The sequence below is a fragment of the Perna viridis genome, chromosome 10 (genome assembly GCF_037379345.1).
Source record: "Perna viridis isolate PV_CMFRI_1.1 ecotype Kerala chromosome 10, ASM3737934v1, whole genome shotgun sequence".
Taxonomy (NCBI): domain Eukaryota; kingdom Metazoa; phylum Mollusca; class Bivalvia; order Mytilida; family Mytilidae; genus Perna; species Perna viridis.
Genome location: NC_142454.1, coordinates 38,902,534 through 38,918,751, shown reverse-complemented (window position 1 = coordinate 38,918,751; position 16,218 = coordinate 38,902,534). Strand labels below are relative to the sequence as shown.

The window sequence follows — 16,218 nt, the reverse complement described above, 5'->3', positions numbered from 1 at the left end:
ATTGACTTTAGTGAGTTTCGTATTCTGTGGCAAATTTTCATGTCAGAATAATTTTTGTTTTGTTTTGTTGTAAAGATTGAAATTTTAGGATTAAATGGATTGATTGATTGTTGGGGTTTAACGCCCGAGCAGAAATATTTCAGCTATATTCAGGCGATGGATTAAATGGAAATTGTAGAAAGAACACGTGTACGTCATAGTGATCTAGGGTATACTATTATGCTATTAAATGAACTAAGATTAAGAGGCATCCCTCGTCCAACGCACCTCTTTAATAAGATTGATTGATTGCATTTTTACGTCATCTAGTAGAAATTTAATGCATTTCAGGCCTAGGACGTTTGTCCAATGAAACTGACCTGGTCCGACGTACATGTACAACCTGACTGGCGGATTTTTTCATATTTTTATTAAGTTTTTTTAGGGGATATGCTCATTAAAGCAATAGCATGTATATAGGAACCAGCACCAATCCGAATTCCTAGCCTTTCCTTTTATGCTGCCCATTTGGCTACAAAAAGTTCCTAAAATTCAATGGTTCGACTCCGTCGAGGATCACACCCACGAACGTCCGTACCCGAGCTAGAGGCCAGCATGCCACAGATTTCATGAGACTACTGAGACCGTCTCCCTATTCTATAATAGAGTAAACTATATACAATGCTAATTTCTGTACTGGTTTTTAATTGAAATGAAATAGAAAACTCAATGACATGAAAAAACTGTAATTTCAAACGTGCAGGTTATGGTTGGTGGATTTAAAACGCCTAATATTATGCCTTAAAATCAGACAAGGAAATAGAATAAAGATGACATCTTTTTCTCGTTTCCTGCGCCACATCGACTGTACTGAGCTTTACATTCTCTTCTACACCATCTGAAGGTTTGTAAGAATACACTTAGATATTGTTAAATTTATGTATTGTTTTTTGTAGAAGAAAACGAGGAAGCTACGTTTATAATTAAATTATTTACTAGACCGTGAACGCTCTCTCTCGTGTATCTAAGTAGGTTTAATCTATAAATTCGGTAACCATGAAAAAATGTTTTTATCGATTAAAGAACCACACCGGTCCAGTATAGCAATTATGACACACCCTAAAACTGCAGAACTTTTTTCCCAAAATGAGTTTCATGAAATAAAGAATAAAACACTGTGCTCTTCATAGGATATATGTACAATATTGGAGAAAGATCGATTCATGTAAATAAAAAATTAGGAATGCGCTGCAAAATTCCCCACTAGTTTTATTTTTTATCCTATATCTTGTCAATAAGCGATATATCGCTGTTTTGTCTCCAGAAAAAATGGGTTAGTTTGGGTCAATGTGTGCAGAAACTGAAGTGTTATATATGATTAGGTTGTCGCATATCAAATGAAAACTTACGAAGTGTACATCGCAAATATGAATTTCGTTTTACTGGAATGTTAATAAGTGCAATGATAAAGTTCATAGAAAGTGGAATTGTTGCATATCAAATAAAAGGACACCAACTGTACATTACACAAATCATAAAAAGACTGCATTTGAAAAGGTCAGTTTTCTATGACCGTCGAAAATGATTTCATTTCGAAAAAAAAAACAAGACAAAACAAAACGCCAGCGTTGATTCGCACGTGTGTTATTTAAAGAATATTATGGAAACAATCGTACAAATGATTACCTATTAATATGATATTTTATGCATAGCGAATATTTGATTTATGTCCCAGTTCGTGTTTCTTGGGTTTCCAACTGTTTCCCTTGAGGATTCAATTGCAATGCTTGTCTACTGATTGATTTAGTTAGCTATCGTAGCGTATGTCTTATCCAGCCCAATTTCCTCTTTTAATTCAGCTGTTTATTTTTTTTCTCTGTCAGATCGACATTGGTGAATTTGTCCGCCATCTGTTCTAAAGTAGATGTCTTGGACAATTGTTGATGAAGACTTATAGCTTGGTTTTAGGTTAAGGAGGCATTTTGCAGTTATCTCAACCATATGATAGGATGGTCTAAACGTTGGAGTTAAATTATGAAGGATGAATCTGATTGTTGTATTCAAGGTGATATATTACCCTACTCTCCGAATGGATGCGATCATTCTTTAGGCTGTTCTTGTTTTTTTTTTAAAGGTAACTTTTAAAGTCTCCTTTTACTGCTTGTAGCACAATGTTAATGCATGACATACTTCTTAAGTCGAAAAGGTGAATATCAAACAAAACCGAACGCAATTTTGCGTTATATCTTTTTCCTGTCGATTCCAACACTTTCAGGCAAACCTTATGACGTAACAGAAACTTATACCATGCACATATTTGTAAAAAAAATGACAAACGAAACAACGGAATCCGTAAAAAAGTATTAATCTCTCAGCGGTCACATGACACCATCACCGGTTCAATGGATCGGTTTGACGGATCGAAAACTGAAAGGAAACCGATCGTTGATCGATGACCAATCACAATTTTACTTGCTCAGATTAGTTCAGGTACTGCACAGGGTTAGAGTTATATGGGAGAGGGCTAGGGTTATTCTCAGGAAGAGGGTTAGGATTATCATAAGGTAGAGGGTTAGGGTTATTATTAGGTAGATGATTAGGATTATTCCAAGGAAGAGGGGTAGGATTATCATATGATAGAGGATGAGGGTTATTATATAGAACTGAATCAGGGTAGAGGTAAAGGCAGAGGATTAGGGTAATTTTAAGGTAGAGGGTTAGTGTTATTTTAAGGTAAACAATTAGGGTTGTTATAAGATAGATTATTAGTGTTATTATATGGGAAAATATTAGGGTTGTTATAAGGTAGAGGATTAGTGTTATATGGTAAAAGATTAGGGTTATTATATCCTAGAAGGTTAGGTTTATAATATGGTAGAGTTAGGGTTATTATATCCTAGACGGTTAGGTTTATAATATGGTAGAGTTTTAGGGTTATTATATCCCAGAGGGTTAGGTTTATAATATGGTAGAGTTTTAGGGTTATTATATCCCAGAGGGTTAGGTTTATAATATGGTATAGTTTTAGGGTTATTATATCCCAGAGGGTTAGGTTTATAATATGGTAGAGTTTTAGGGTTATTATATCCCAGAGGGTTAGGTTTACAATATGGTAGAGTATTAGGGTTATATATCCCAGAGGGCTAGGTTTATAATATGGTAGAGTTTTAGGGTTACTATATGGTAGAGGGTTATGGTTTATATGGTGAAGACTAAGGTTACCTGTTTTAAAGATTCTGTGTTATTGTTTACATAAGATTTTGTTTTAAGGATTCTTCCAAATTGTTTGCAATGTTTCTGTACTCAATGCTTATCTGCATTAGAGACTTTCCGCAACTGTTTGCAGTATTTCTTGTCTGTATTTTATTTCGCACAATTGTTTTTAGGCACTAGACACAATTCATGTTTCTAGACATATGTCGTATCGGATTAAGATATTCTGTACAGTTGTTCACAATTTTCCTAGAATCAAGTCTACTGTTGTAGATATTCTGTGCAACTGTGCGCAATGTTTCTTGACTCAAGTCCAATCTGTTATAGAGACTCTGCGCAGCTGTTTGCAATCTTTCTAGACTCTAGTTTAATCTGTTACATAGATTCTGCACAATTATGTGTAATGTTTATAGACTCAAATCTATTGTGTTTTAGAGATTGTGCACAATTGTGCGCTATGTTTTTAGAATCAGTGCTATAGAGATTTTGTGCAATTTTGTGCAATGTTTCTTGACCCAATTATAATCTGTTAAAGTCTGTTACAGATATTCTGCGTAATTGTGCGCAATGTTTCTTGACATAAGTTTACTCTGTTAAAGAGATTCTGCACCATTGTGTGCAATGTGTCTAGACTCAAGTCAAATCTGTATTAGAAATTCGACGCAATAGTTCGCAATGTTTCTAGACAAAATTCTTATCTGATTTAGAGATTCTGTACAATTGTTCGAATTTTTTCTAGACTCAAGTCAACTGTTTGAGAGATTTTGCGCAACTTTGCGAAAAGTTTCTGGACTCAATGCCAATTTGTTATAGAGATTCTTGGCAATTGTGCACAATGCTTCTAGACTCAAGTCTTATCTCTTTTAGAGATTCTGTGTTATTGTTACTGAAGATATTAAGACTTAAAATTGGGTAACGATCTACTACAGATAAAATACGGGACAATTTCCAGAACTTTTTTACACTACAACTAGTTAAAAGAGTATTTCAGAGTATTTCGCAAATCCAATGAAATTAACATTGTTTAAGGTCATTATACTTGTATTAGAACAATTTCATTGTTTTCCTTGAGATATAATGAACTATCCCCTGTCTGATGTTTAGAAGGAACAATGTTTAATTGTTCTTTCAATGTCAGTATACAGCTATCTTATATGAGAAATGCTCATGTCATACTTCAATAATACGAAATGTTCATGCTTTTGAACAAGAAACTATGAAACAGTACTTGTATGGAGAAAATTTCCCATTCAATGGAATACGGAAGATGGGTAAATAAGGGATTGTTTAACGGGGTAGGAATGATTAATGGGAAAAATAAAAACTGAAAAATATATCAAATATAATGAAAAATAACATTTTCAATATTGAAGAATTTGAAGATATAAAATTTAATTTTAAATATTGGATTATTTTTGATAATATAAATATTTGATAAGGAAAGTGAAGTGGTATTATATGGGGGATAGGGAATTTTCAATTGGAAAACGATTATGGGAATAGGGACAATAGGGAATAGTTTAAATATGAAGTGTATGCTAAATAATGTTCCTTTATAAAAAGAATTATGATTTTTTCCTGGTTAAGACAAATTAGCGAGATACTACCGTTATTGATTGTTCAACATATATTTTCAAACGTGCAACTGTTCTATTTTAGATAAAAGGACTATAGAGGAAGAAAACTACACCCGTTTAGCCCTTTTACTGACGTCCATTATTCCACATTTGGTTCAAACAAAGTTTGATTTTGAGTTCAGTCCTCAAAGCCTAGTCCAGGTTCTAAACCAGAGGTCTGCAGTTCTATCTTTTCTAAAAAACAATAATATTATTAATGATGAAGAATGGAATCGATTATTTCCTACATCAGGTATACATATTGAATAACAAATACAGTAAACAAAATACGATTTAACTTATAAGTTTTAAATAAATATATTAAAGTTTTGAAGGAAAAAAAACGAATCGGTTTTCTGATATATGCAATATGCTAAGAAAACCATTTATTTTCAAAGCGTCTGAATTGGCAGAAAGATCATTAATGGAAATAGGTAAAAGTTCATTCTCTATAAAAATTGCACAACTTTATAGTTTTCCGAACGAACTGGAAATTGAAACCATGCAAGGTAGTTACATATACAGTTACAACGCTTTTGACGGAAACATTTTTCCTTGTAAACAACTAAAGCTAACTTCAATTAAGACATGATGTCATATTTTTGCATCTATTGTTTAGATGACATATTGTTACTAAAGATTTAGTAACTTTCTTCAACTTGTCTCCTAGAAAGAGATTCGAATTGAGGACACTGTAAACACACTGCCTTTTATCCTGTCCGTAATCTCAAAGTTGACATAACAGAACATAATTGACCAACATCACTTCAAATTTCCCGTCTTCAGCTTAATCTTGCAATGAATAAAACATTACATCTGATGAAGCTTATTAAGGTCTATTATATCAATGCATGCTGTTTAATCATAAATGCTTTCATCAAGCTTAAGGTTTTTTTCATTTTCTATTATAAGCGCTGCTTAAGTACATATTAATGGTTACGATATTGATATCTACAGGAAAACCTCAATCATCATCGTTTAATGTTTCCTTGATGGTAACACTACTTAGATACCTAACAGAATTGCAACCACCAAAATTAGGATGGGATCAGTTCCCTGATGAAAGTGACACTTCTGTTGTAGCAGATCTAGTGAGGATTACGGTCTATGAAAATAAAGTGAATTTATTGGCAGATACCAACATAGACAATACTCAATTTATAGAGATGTGGAATTGCTTCACTACAGTAAGTGTTGTGTAATAATGCAAAAGTTATTCGTCAAATTAACGTTTAGGATACCAATAGACCAAATCCTCTATAATGCAAAAGGATAAAAAACATTATAATTGGAAGAAAGCTAAGAGTACAAATAAATTTTAAAATTTCAGAATGTAGTGGATACAATTCATATTATACATACCATGTCATTGGATAATTTGAGATGTTCTCTATTAACTCACACTTCAAAAGCAAACTGCACAATGATGTATTTTTCATCAATTGTTAGAAATTGAGAAAATATAAAAACATCAGTAGGCGGAAATGCAAAATTTACAGTTCAATCCTCATATAAAAATAAATAATAGAATTATTTCGATTTAGGAGGTAAGAACAAGGAATAAGGCTTAGTTTGATTCAGGAGGTTAGGGAGAACTGTTTCTTGAATTAACTTCGGGACATTTCTTTGTTTTAAAGAGTAATCAAGGGAACCAAGATACTAGCGATAATCAAAAGAATGTAATCCAGAGACACAGACCAGACATGGACACAGGCAAATACAACAAAAACATAAAACAAACAAAGTAATATATACATAACTACAACAATGACTTAACAACTGGGACTACACTAAAACAAAGTGCACATTCTGGGAGCATGTACCAGGTGCACCGGTAGGGTAAGCGTCCTCTGCTTCTATAGAAACATCTAATGGGTTGCTAAAAAACGTCAATTCCGGAGTAGACGAAAGAGGAAAGGACAACTATGACACGGTGAACAAATCTCTTTTCATGGTTCGGATGAATACATCGTAACGATCCACGAGTTCATGATGACGACCAATAAACGTCTGTAGTGATGAATTCAAACTTGCAGCAGCATTGCCCTGTTCTAGAAGTCTAATTGTAAGACGTTTAGTTCAGTACCAAAAGGTTTGCAAAATTACGGCAAGCGCTGGAATAACGTATGTGTTGTGATATGAAAACTCCATTCCTAGGTGCTGAAGGGATGCTGCCACAGATGAAAGGACAGTTGACAATAAGGACGAAAAGTCACGTTTGTCTTAAGTTTGGTAAATAGTTTTCATTTACCGTTGACCTCTAAATGTAGGTCAAGATATGAGATTGACTTCACAGTGTTTATATTTTCTTTTATAGGGGTTCTTTGGGGGTAGATGCGATGTATAAAATTCAGTGTTTTCATTTTTTTTTCATAATCAATTGGCTGCATTGCGCATGTAGATCGTCTTTGTTTCATTTCTCACGTTCAGGACTTGTACTTTGAGCGAGATTATCTTAATTGTCTATTTATTTACTTTTTTTGCCTATATTTGATATTCAGAAGTAGAGTTTTGGACGTATTTCGTAGAAATAGTCAAGCCTATAGTAAGAGTAATCACGCAAAGCATAAACATTTATGTAAAAAGTATTCAAAGTATATCTAAAAGATCTATAATTTATTGAGATGACTGGATAGAAGTCCCCGTAGCTATAAATTAGCGTACAATATCTTTCGCAGAATTATGGTCAGCCCATTTGGTGGAGAACTAGGAGAGGCTGTCACATCTGGAAACTTTATGTCGGTCAATCAGTTTTCAGTTTTTGAGGACGACAAATAATAAAAAAGTATTAGCATTTTTACAAAATGTAAGAAAATAATTAAAACTAGTTGTAATGATCCAATTTGACGTTTATTTTACCGGTGCACCTGGTCCATGCTCCCATTTGTTAGTGGAGTCCGAGTTGCTCATTTGCTTTGTTACTTTGTATGTATGATTTTAGTTACATAATGTTCTTTGGTGTGTATGTCTGTCTTCCATATCTGGTCTTTGTCCCTGGGTTACATTCTTTTGATTACCGCTAGAACATTGGTTCCCTTGATTACTCTTATACAATACTTTGTTTTGTAAATGCATTCATGATTTTTTCTAGACTATAAAAAGACTAGGAGGAAATCAGTTCTACTACTTAGCAATGAAGCTTAAGAAGCAACAGCTAAACAGAATTTCGCAAATGGAAGCCAATCTTAATAGTAAGTCACGCTCATTGTTAATACATGTATTTCTTATTATATGGATAGCAGTGTTTTATCGACTGTTCTGAGTGTAATAACTTTTGATAATTCAAACTGTGAAATAAGTTTGGTAATTTCACTCTCAGTCTTTCTCCCGCTAAAAAGTCACAATTCTGATAACAATCCGCCAATTAAAAAATTAACAATTCATGTTGAAAATATCCTTAAGTTTTGAACAAAATCTATATAATAAAAAGTGTAATCAGTTGGTTATCGTCAATAACCAACATATGATCACTCGTGCCAAAAATGCGTGAGGATTTAAGTTAAGCGCGGTACAAGTTCCGCACACTCGTTAAATCAAGGTGTTCTTCGGCACTTGTGATAATATTTTGATTATTCACTAATTCAAATTGATTATTTTATTAGTAACTACGTTTGGAAAAAGATAACCTTATGTGGCGAGTTCAAATATGTGCAGATATATTTTAAATTGTCCTAATTAAACATGAATTCTTTGGCAACCTGAGTTCATTTGACTGATCAAAGGTTCATTAACAGTCAATAAAGTCTCCATTTCTACGCGATGGAGTTTTGAGAAAAGCAATAAACAGATGTGTCATTGTATTGCAGCGGTTTGAGGTCAGGGAAGAAGTAAACAATAAAATAACGATCGAAATTTGGATTTCATTACATTTCGATAAGGAAAACGAAAGTAAACTAAGACCTTCATACCATGTTCTTTAAGATTTGGCTATACTAATATGTATTTTAAATAAAATTCATCAATGCTTGAATTTTAGCCGTATAAAAGTGATTCTTTGTTAATTGCTAATTGGTAATTGGACATTTTATTAATTCCAGGTGAGGTATTAATCATTAAAAAGGTGGGTGAAAAACTAGCAAAATGGGAGGATGATGACAAAGATTTTGTTGTGACAAAAGCAGCAAACGTTATCCTCAAACGTGTTCAGAAAAATAAATGTGTGACCATAGTCGGTAATTCATGCACGGGTAAAACAGCAACTCTGAGGCATGTCATTTTAGACATGTCAAAAAATGGATTCATAGTTATTCCCATTGATGACCCGCGTGAACTGAAACTATACAGCACAATAAGCACAGAGATGCTTTTTATGGTTGATAACTTCTGTGGCAATTTTTCGAAAAAACGATTATCGAAAACATTCTTGAAGCATGTCAGCTGGACAGAGACACGCCTGGGACTGTAGTGATGAATGATCTGAATCTATTGCGAAACACATTTCTGGATAATGATGGTGGAGTCTACAAGACAGTCCATGACAAGTTATTTGACTTCCTTGCATACTACTTTGGTAAAAAAATGTTGACCTGTTTAATAAAAAATGCAAGCAGCAGGTTAATAAGCGAACGCTTTTTGTTTGTTGATGAAAAACCCACAGACGAATTCTTCATCGTGGTTTCAGATCCCGAGCAGCAGTACATGTACTTTCAGAGATTAATTGATGACTGGCTGAATGGTCAAATTGTAGATGTGTTCATGAGTCGCAACATGAAAGATCATCGGTTCAGAAAGACTTTCTTGGAGTATGTAAACTCATTTGAGGATGCCAAACAGTATCAGCTTGCACATACAAGTGATCACGTTTTAGGTGAATGCTTACTTATATTGTGTTGCCATTATGACGATACCGAATGGATTGTATGGTGTCTACACTACGAGTTAGATATAAATAAGGCTGGATACCATAAAACTACACCACTACTTACTGCTATTGAAAACGTCCGCATAAGTGCAATCGAGACTCTAATAGACAATCTGGTAGATGTCAACCAATGCGTTACAACTGATGGACCGTCTCCTTTATATTTAGCTAGTGAACATGGATACCAAGATATCGTGCAGTTGTTGTTAAAACATGGAGCTGAATATGATAAATGCGCATCACCATATGGGCTAACACCGTTAGCTATAGCATGTGTCAATGAGCATAGAGACGTGGTCCGTATATTATCCAAAACGGAAGCTGATATGATTAAAGGCCAAACAGAGTTCAGAATTTCCGAACTGCATAAAGCCTGTGAAAAAGGCTTAACGAAAATAACTAAGATATTATTAGAGTGCCACCCCGATATAAATATGCAAGCAAAAGCTGAAGGAATTTCGCCTTTGTATTTCGCTTGTCAAGAAGGTCATGAAGAAATAGTGAAACTTCTTCTTACAAAGCAAGCAGACGTAAATATTGGTCGAAGAGATATCGGTGCATCACCTCTTTTTGTAGCTTGTCAAAATGGCCACACTAAACTTGTTGAGATCCTGCTGAAAAACGGAGCTAGAGTTGAAGATAGTCTAATTGCTTCAGGACAGTCTCCTCTGTACATTGCCTGCTTGCATGGACATACTGAAATCATTAGGCAACTATGGGCAAAAGGAGCAAACGTTAACGCATACACAACAGATACTGGGGATACACCACTATTTGCGGCGTCCGGCACCGGAATCGCAGAAAACACCGAGATTTTACTCAAAGGAGGAGCAGAAGTAAATTCTTATCGGCACGACGCATGGTTACCTTTAAATGTAGCATGTGATAAAGGTCACAAGGTCATAGTAGAGCTTCTGTTGAAATATGGAGCGGTACCAAACTTCATATTTATAGACAATAAGGAGTCGCCTCTTGAAACTGCCCGGAGAAAAGGAAATTTGGAAATAGTGAAAATTTTGGAAGAATGGCGAATGAACAAACCGCCGCCTTTAAAAGCTAGACTTATTCGTTTTTGATAAGTATCTTACTTACACCGTGTTAATCGGTCTGTCCTTGTTGCATTTTTTTTTTGTTTTATTTGTTACTGACTGGGTTTCGTTCCATTGTTTCTTTTGTAATTATTATATTTTTAAATTGAATGTCTTGGATCTGCTTTATAATTCAGAAATGAGCATTGAAGGTCACATTTTTACGTTTTAAACAGGAATTTGAAAAGTGTCGAAGAGATGAAATATAAACATTTTGCATAATATTAACATTTCATAACATTACAAAATGAATAATTGTATTTCCATTGTAAAGAAGAATATATAAACTAGCTTTGAATAATATGTTTATTTTATGCATAGAAAGTTTGCTTTTCGTGTTGCTCATTTTTATTTCTATATTGCATGTTCATATTTATTTTATTAGAATAACCTTTTTCTTCATTCCTTTTTATTTTGTATTATATATAGTGAAGATATTAACATATCATACGTATTTGTCTTGTCTTATTTTCATGAGTTTCATCATTTTTAGTCTACTTGTTCTTGTTTTATATAACATTTAAAAAAAAAGTTCATTCCAATGGAACTACTGTATCATGTGTTTTTTTACTGCTTATTTTTCCGTGTATTTATATATTTATTTTAATTTACGTGTCTACTTTTACATTTTCTACGTGTTAAATGAAAGCAAACTGCAATTTATCTTTTTTCTTTTTAACCATTTTTGTTTTTGTTTGTTTTTGTTTTCTTTTTTCACTTTTTTTCAGTCGCTAGTATGCGAATAAGTTTCCAATAAAACGCTTTAGCAGAGAACCAATTACCCCGGTGTTTGACCTATAATTTTGTCATTCAACATATACTGTATCTGATACTATGTCTTTCAAAAAGGAGAAATAAAAGTGCGTTTCTCAACTTGAAAAACCACTTTCGGTTCGCTCTGAACTTTCTAATCTAAACATTTCAATAAGTTCAATATTACAACGGTTAGATAAGTTAATTAATGTTGTAAACTGTACATAAAGTACCGGCTATCAACGTTTGCTTTTACAAATGAGTGTTGCTTAAGTTATTTAATAAGCATCATACAAGTAATAATGTAAGTGTAAGTGGTTGCAAACATCAGGCAAAATGGGAAAATCAGAAAATAGAATCTTCGAAAAATGACGTTTCTGCCCTTGAAATGTTCATTGTCAATACCTTTCATTGAAAGTCACTAGTGCAGCTTGCTACATAAAATCGTGACTGTTTTTCGTTATTATGATGGTGCAAATAGTCAAATTATACTATTTTTGTCATACCATGTTTCACCTTCTGCCTGATTCTTAAATATAATACATGATCATTTCATTTATTTCTTCAATAAATTGCTTCACTTTTCAAACATAAATACTATTTTGTTAATTTAGTGAGCTTAAAATCGCTACTGTTTATGACAGAGTATCTCTCTAAATTTTAGCACGATACAACCACTGCTTAAAGTACCACCTTCATTTTATTTTTTTTATTAATTGCAAATTTATGCATTTATATAGTGAACATAACAAGTGCACGCCCGAAGCAAATATGTTGTAAATATTGTCAAAAATCCGAGTAACCCACAGAAAATATAACCTTGAAAGAAGTGGGTCACCTTAAAGTATTTTAGTGCTTTGGAATGATATATTTATAATTGGACAAATGGATGGATATCACGTTTTCCTTATTTGACTTGAGTCTGAATCTATGTATTTTGTGTTAGATTTTTTTTACTAGTGGTTTTACCATGTCTTCAGATGTACAATGCCTTAGCGTATTCTAACTTCGAAGTCAAAATTTGTGTTTTACGAAACTGCTTAGAACTATGCTTTATAGTCTGCTCAAATTAGGAAAAAAATATGTTTAGTCTTTCTTCCAATGTTTCTAATTAACTTAACTATTTAAAAGCGGTTATGTCCTAGTATTTCCGCCGTACTTTATGTAAACAAACCGGTTTGCCTATCACTTTTAAGTAAGTTGTACTTTTTCTGATCATTTGAATTAATATTTTACACAGGCACATATTGTTCATATATAATTCATGAGAATCGAGCTTCCCATAATGCACGTGAACTTCGTATGAAACTCACATGATTTTCACGTAAAACTCACTTTACATGAATTTCGTGAGAGAGTCCATATAAACACTTGATTCACCTGAATTTTCCACAAATTCTGTCACATATTGTAATTGTACAATTCAGAAAGAATTCAAGTGAAAGGACATTACACTATAAATGCTGTCCCAAGATATCAATTTTGTTGTAATAACACAAAAAATGAAAACAACACTTGGATGAAGCTTAAGATGTTTGTTCCTTACACAAGCAAATTTATTTCACACGATTTTTTACACGAATTTCATATGATTTTCACCCGAACGGGGCAACTTGACTTTGTGACAGAGTTCACGTGAAATTCGGGTGAATCGAGCCTTCACGTGAAGTGTTCATATGCAATTAATGTTAAGTGAATTTCACGTGAAAATCACATTAATGTCATGTGAAACTCGATTAACATGAATTTCGAGTGAAATTTTGTTTTGCCTGTGTAGAGTATCCTGCACAAAATTACCGTTTTGATTTTTGATCTGAAAAAAAAAGACAGCCGCGATTACATAAGGGTCAGACAGCAGATTTTTGCGTATATCTCCAAAAATCGTTAAGTTTAACCAAATTATGATTCAATAAAAGTATTCAGCATTATGAGATCTATCTGTGGTCAAATTTTGGTGAAAATATGTTTACTGATGTTGGAGTTATTGCCCTTTTTTGACTTTTTGTTGGTAATTTTGTTTGTTTAGGATATCATTAACAAAATGACTGTTTGGATAGTAGTGTTACGCATATATCTCCAAAACCTTTAGGTTAAGCCAATATTTTTCCACTGCTGAAATGATCGTTATTTTAAGGCTTACAAAGTTCTCGATGGATCAAAGTTGTCAGACGACTCCATGTACGAGTTTTTGCCCATAACAGGTGAAAAAAGACGTTCTTTTATTGTTTTCAGCCAATATCTTGAAAACTATGATAGAGAAAATTCGGAAATGATTTGTGCATGTACCTTGTCGTTTTCAATTTAACAATCCCCTGTTGAAACACTGACATAAGATCCAGGCAAAATGGGGCTGTCATCGGCACAAAATTACTTTAAGAAACTGTCTTTTTAAAGTAATTCGACGGGTCTGGAGGTAAATCGTGCATTTCAAATACCTTCCAAATTTACTTTTGTTTCTAACACAGAAACAGTTACAGACCAAATAGCCAGTTTTATTTTGTCGTTTTGTTGTCCCGCTTTTGAGATTGAAATTATATAGATTGTGTATGATATTAACATTTTGTAATAGTTATAGTTTTTGCATGATTTACTTGACCTATGTAATAAAAAATGTATGTTTTTGTTTTCTATCTTCTTTGAAATATTTTGATTATACTACATTTTGTCCGTTTAATTTAATTTTATTTAAATGCTTGAGGATAACATTTTCTTCAAACAATAAACGTTTTGCAAAGACAAATTTTACCTTGCCGAAAATACTCGAGTTGACATGCTATGTGATAATACTTAACTTTTTTATTTTGTATTGTTTTAATAAAAAAATATATTCGGTGTTTTAAGGTTTACACAATATATCATGGCTAAATCGGAAACTTTTTATCTCTTTTTTTTTGCATACAAAATGAATTAAAGAATAATGTTGAAGTAAGTTCATATTCCCTTTAAACTATTTTATTTGCGTGTAATACTTTCAAAACACGAAACAGGAGAAGCACATGAAAGGAAAATGTTTTATAATTTGCCTTTAAATATTATTATGTAGAACTGTCCACTGTAAATACTGATGATTCATCAAAATGTCTTAACTTTCCTTTCAAATAGTATTTCTAAGGTGCATATGAACTCAACAGCAATGCCTGTGTGCGTGAAGATAATATTTTTGAGATAGCCTCCTAAATATGGTTTTCAGACAAACCTGATATGGTTCGGAAATAGCGCAGAAACAGAAGGTCTGTGGCAAAAAAGTAAGAATCTACACTTAGACAGATAAAAACAAATAAATAGAGTATAAATAATTATTATTATTGTTCATATACACTCGTTCTCAATGCATTCCTTCCAGAACTTGCAGAAACTACGCAGGCTTTTTTGTATCTCGCTAGAATTCTAACAAATAGATTTCTGGAACAATGTTATGTTGCTACAATATTAAAGTCATCACTACAAAAGTTTTATGGTCGTCATCATGAACTCGTGGATCGTTACGATGTATCCATCTTCGCCATGAAAACATTTGTTCAACGTGTCATAGTTTTCCTTTCCTCTTTCGTCTTCCCTGGAATTGACTTTTATGAGCAACTCGGCGGGTGTTTCTAGAAAAGCAGAAGACACTTACCCTACCGGTACACCTGGTTCGTGCTCCCAGTTTTTAGTGGAGTCCGTGTTGCTCATTTGCTTTTGTTACATTGTATGTATTATTTTAGTTACTTTATGTTCTTTGTTGTGTATGTCTGTTTTCCATGTCTTGTCTTTGTCCCTGGATTACATTCATTTGATTACCGCTGTAACCTTGGTTTCCTTGATTACTTTCTCAGTGATTCTCATTGCAATTATGAACCAGACCCGCTAAAACTTAATTTAGCTGCTTGTAAGGTAAAGGTTAAAGAAAAGAATTTACGAATGTTGAGACCCACGGTGCTATCTATTGTAGGCAATGCAAGGTATCAAAGCAAGACATCCATGATAGTCACAAGTCAGTTTAATATTAATTTAACCGACGATTCGTGATCTCGTGTCAAAATATTTGCCACCTTAACTACATAGGAAGTCGTACAAACAAAGCTTTATAGTTTAATCAACAAATTTATGTTCCAACCCTCTTGAAACGAGTTGTCAATAAGATCCGAAATGTTCCAATGACTGTGTATGAATTTTATATAGATTCAAACATTTCAGAAGATCTGTTGGCAGATCAATATTCAGCTTTACATAACTAAGACATTCGACATTGCAACACTAAATCGCAACAAATTAAGACAAAACCTAGATTTAGAAACATCATTTATTGCTCCTGTTTCAATAAAAAAAAATGGAATCTCCAAATATAAATATGTATTGCAACTGGCAGTAGTCTTTTTCGTTTTGAAAGAAATGAATCGAAATTACTTTCTTAATGCATCAATGGAGGTAGATATTGTAAAACGGTTGGAATTTTGGTATAGTGTCCATTTTCAACACACAGTCGTAATATCGCTGTGCCCCTGGTGCACAATTCGTTCCATCACTATTATACTTGTCGTGACCACTAGAATTCTGAAATGCCTAATACAACAAACAAGGAGCAAACACCAAACTCCGTTGACACGTGTTGTCCAATGACAAACGGTCTACTAATTCTGCATTGACAGACACGCGTAATTTATAATTCCACATTATTTAAAAAGCATATTGGTTTATATATTTATATCGATGCAATGCTCACACAAGA

The 16,218-nt window shown here is 33.3% G+C and overlaps 1 pseudogene across 1 annotated transcript; it reads left to right on the top strand.

Moving 5' to 3' along the window:
- The first annotated feature begins 66 nt into the window (after positions 1-66).
- LOC148605697 (uncharacterized) lies at positions 67-14,257 on the top strand (annotated as a pseudogene). Its single transcript, XR_015916181.1, has 6 exons — positions 67-883; positions 1,863-2,113; positions 4,852-5,061; positions 5,766-5,995; positions 7,900-7,999; positions 8,846-14,257. The product of XR_015916181.1 is annotated as an uncharacterized LOC148605697 (transcript).
- The last annotated feature ends 1,961 nt before the right edge of the window (positions 14,258-16,218 follow it).